At 46.1% G+C, this 4334-nt stretch overlaps 1 protein-coding gene across 1 annotated transcript in view; it reads left to right on the top strand.

Moving 5' to 3' along the window:
- The window catches only part of SND1 (staphylococcal nuclease and tudor domain containing 1), a 531942-nt gene that overhangs the window by 195394 nt on the left and 332214 nt on the right, over nt 1–4334 (top strand). The window lies entirely within an intron of this gene.

Here is a 4334-nt window from a genome sequence, read left to right as displayed (position 1 = left end):
TTGGAAGTGTCGGTGCAGCAGGCTCTGCTGGGTTGGAAGTGTCGGTGCAGCAGGCTCTGCTGGGTTGGAAGTGTCGGTGCAGCAGGCTCTGCTGGCTGCCTGGCCTGGTGCAGTGCTCCGGGGCAGCAGAGCGCGCTGCTGCTTCAGGTTCTGGGGTGGAGCAGCGCCGGGTGATAGGGTGCTGGATTTACTACCCTGAGAGGATGGCAGAGAGCATCTACTTACTCTTCCTGACCCCCTTGACCTAAATGACTCCCAGTCATTGTGTCTTGAGTGAACAAAGGAAATGAAACAGATGGTTCTTTTGATAGTAATTGAAAATCTGTTAAGGAACAAACGTGTCTTTTACTTACCTAAGTGGGAATTTTAAGAGAAATAAAATCGGTTGGGTCTATTGTTGCTGTTTCTTTAGACATACTGCGCCCCTCCCTTGCGTTTCTGACCTTAGCATTGTAGCTACTTTAGCATTCTTTACCCGAATGCAGCGTTTTTAAACCGTTAGTGATGTGACAGATTTGATAAGACTCTGGCCTTTGAACTAATGCCACGGTAGTGCATCATAAATACACATATAACCAATTTTATTCTAAACCACAGCCTCTAGGATGATAAATTGTAGCTAAAGGTTTTGAAGTTGGGCATAAGATGGAATTGCTAATTTTGAGGTAGTGAAAACCAAACTGGATTCCCTGAAATGAGTGTGCTGTCTCCTCAGGTTCCTTCCAAGCATAGGCTCATTTGTCATTGTATAAAACTTGACAGAAGGTTGTATTCATTCATGAAGTGTAGCGCGCCTGATGCCTTTAAGCCTCTTTCAATTTCTAGATTCCTGTTATCACATCTAATGCCTGACATCTCTATTTCACCAAGTTGATATCATATCACTCATTTCCTGGGTCATAAACAATAGCATATAGACAAACAAGGAATTCCCTCCCAAGTGTAGATGTCTGTTGAAGTCTTCCCAGCATCACTTTGAAAGGAAGGAGTGGCCCTGCCGACTTGATGGACGTGCAGCTGTTCTGTGGGGATCCACCTGGTTTCTCCTTAAGAGTGCCCTCCCTGGTTTGGTTCAGGGCCATAGAGGACAGGTTACTGCTGCAGCTGCCGAATTGTCCTGGAAGGTTAGCCCAGAGCTGTGCCCTCCCTGCCCACGTACCTGGCCTTTGCAAAGCCCTCCATCTCAGGATAAAAGGACTGACCTCAAGTGTCAAGTGCAGTGGCCATTCCAAAGCAATTAGGCTCCTGTTTAATGGGAGAAGCGTTGTTTGCTGGTTTCTCTGCATCAGAGTTGATTGGATTCTGTTTATGCTGAGCCCAAGTTTTGTCCCCTACAGTGACATTGTATAAATGATGAATACCATCTCTCAGAGTTGGGAATGGAGCTCAGCTCTGTCAGGCTGGAGTGTTCTCCATGCGGAATGCTCTTCTTCACTCACCACCTGAAAGAAGGTGCTTGCTTCTTCCTTGAGCTACTCAGCCCTGAAGGTGCACATCTCTGTGCCCCACATCCCTGTGCCACGTGTTCCTGCAGCCCACACCCCTGTTCCCCATACCCCTGTGCCCTACACCCCTATGCCCCACATCCCTAAACCCTGTGCTCCTGCACCCCACAACCCTTTGCCCGCACTCCTTTGCCCACACCCTTGCACCCCATGCTCTTGCACCCCACTCCCCTTTGCCCCACGCCCCTGAACCCTGTGCTCCTGCGCCCCGCACCCCTGCAGCCCACACCCCTGCACTCCAGGCCCAGGTGAGGTCAGGGTAGTTACTCCCTCAGGGGTGGCTAGCACATCACTGCAAGCTCCTGCCCATTCCCTTCAGATGTCTGCAGCTTTTGAGCAGGGCACTTGGTGATTAAGAGACACCAAGAGGGAGCCGGGCGCCTGTGCACAGCAGCTGATTAAGGCAGCCTGGAACAGGGTAAGGACGAGAATGGAGCTAGAATCATCCTCTCTGCCGAGGCTGTTATTTGACCAGCCCAGAGAGTCCATAATATGACAATTGTGAGGGGCTTCTAGAGTGTGGAAAAGTAAGATTGAAAATAATCAACTGCGTTGCTCATTGGTCTTGGCAATCTCTTGTCCAGTTGTAGAAATTCATGTTGACTCACTCCCAAGATTGAATTCTGGCTCAGTGCCTTCCTTGGTGTGTGTGTGTGTGGCCGACTCTGAGCCTCATTTCTTTGTGTGTGAGCAGGGAATACCAGACACCTACCAGCTCTCCTGGGTTGCTGGAAGTTCCAGGGTAGTGGTAGTTGGTTATGTTTCTGCAGGTGCCAAGGGGCTGTGTAGTTTGCTTTTATCTCCCAGCACTGTTTTTATTTAGACTCAGCATAGGCCTGCTTTTTTATTATGATTCATTTCCAACTCTGAGGTCAAGACAAGTAAATCAGTGTGCCACGCATCCCAGCTGGGGTATTTTTCCATAGCCTTCCAGTTCCTTCTGCTGACTTTTCTGTTTGTTCATTTGTTCATGGCTCACATTTGTTGGTAGGTGGTTAGATGTGGCATCAGGCTACAGCTTCTACAGAATGAAGCGGTGCTCCCTCTAAAGTGTGTGTGTGTGTGTGTGTGTGTGTGTGTGTGTGCTCACATACACACTTTTGTACCATCCCACCCAGGAGAATATGCTCCTTTTCATCTTCCAGCCATTGTTTCATTAAAGTCTTGACTAAGAAATGTTCTTGGTAAACAGCATTCATCTCAGGTTCTTTATTGGACCCAGTATAGTAAAGAAATAGAATACATGGTGACTTCCTCATGTCCCTTTGTTTTTGAGAGTGTGTGTGTGTGTGTGTGTGTGTGTGTGTGTGTGAGACAGAGAGATGTGTGAGTTTCATGCTTTCCTGAAAGAACATGGACTGGAGACCTCACTAGGTGGAATAATTTCACTCTCCAGGGACTTTTTTTTTTTTTTAATTTTTCCTGCTTAGAAAGTCAGCCCAGGAAAACAAGACTTTGTGAGACTAAGTCATTTACTCTCCGCAGAATAAGGTAACAATCTCTGGGATCATTATTGAAAACGTCCCAGCTATCTTCAGTGGTACCTAAAGCAAGATCTCAAAAAAGAAAAAATAAATATTATATAATCTATGTAATGCAGCATTTACAAAAGGCAAATGTATCACTCCTATAACTGTTGGCCTTTAATTGCAGAATTTCTGTCACCATAGAAACCATTGTTCCTGTGCAAGTTCAAAGTTAGAACTTGTTTCAACAATTGAAGGGTCAAGAGTGGTGGAGGAGATGAAATTGCCAGGAGCTAGAGGGCCTGGAAGCGTCTTTTTTATTGTATCTGTGTGTGTGTGTATGTGTGTGTGTGTGTGTGTGTGTGTGTGTGTGCATGCATGCATGCATGTATGTATGTATGTATGCCTCATTCATTCATTCACCCTCACCCTTTCCAGTTCAATCCTTTCTCCACACTGCATCTAACCGGAGCTTTATCGATGCTCTTCATGTCATGTGCCTCCTTTGAAAGTATATAGTTCAGGGACATTAATGATATTCACTTTTTTGTTCAGCTGTCTTGACTATCTTCTTCTTTTTATATACCGCAGAGTCAGAACTGACCCATAGCTGACCTTCTGGCATGTTGTTGTTGTTGTTAAGTGCTGTCGAGTCGTAGACGACTCATAGCGACCCTATGAAGGAAAGACCTGGGCACGGGTCATACAGTTTCCGGAGACAAGCCATTTCGGAAGAGGATGCCACTCCTGCTTCCAGTCTTGTTTTAGCTGGGGAGCTCCACCAAACACTGCCCACTATTTGACACATCAGAGTCACAGTGTTTAGCATCACAGCAACCACGAGTTACCTCTGTGCAGCAGTGCTATACCACTTAGAAGAATATTTGGAAAAAAACAATTTAAACCAGGCCTGAGGGCTGCATATTAAAATCACCCATCTTGGGCCTGGTAGCATAACTTTCTGTCCACTAGGCCAATGTAGCTGTCTCTATGTTGTCGTTGTTATTGTTGTCAAGTGCCATTGAGTCCTCTGGCATGGGTTTTGTTGTGGTTTTTGTGGGTTTTTTTGTGTTTTGGTGTTTGGGTTTTTTTAAGATAAATTTGTATTTAGAATTAGCCCACTGGACTCGGTTTAGGTGATCCCAGTTTTGTGGCAGCATGCAAAGCATTATAGTCAGGAGCAAATCAAACAGACCTTCTTCTCTCCATCAGGCCTGATCAAAGTGTTGACCTTGGCCGCATCAATGTCATAGCGCTTCTTTACAGCTTGTTGTTGGCCTTGACAGCCACAATGAACACAAGTGTGTTGTTATCTTCTATCTTCTTCATGGCTGACTCAGTGGTCAGGGGAAACTTGATGATG

Source organism: Elephantulus edwardii, unplaced genomic scaffold, assembly GCF_000299155.1.
Source record: "Elephantulus edwardii isolate Elephantulus edwardi_28Jun2011 unplaced genomic scaffold, EleEdw1.0 scaffold00181, whole genome shotgun sequence".
In the NCBI taxonomy this organism is placed as follows: Eukaryota; Metazoa; Chordata; class Mammalia; order Macroscelidea; family Macroscelididae; genus Elephantulus; species Elephantulus edwardii.
Note: the sequence above shows the minus strand (reverse complement) of the source record. Positions and strands in the feature narration are given on the sequence as shown.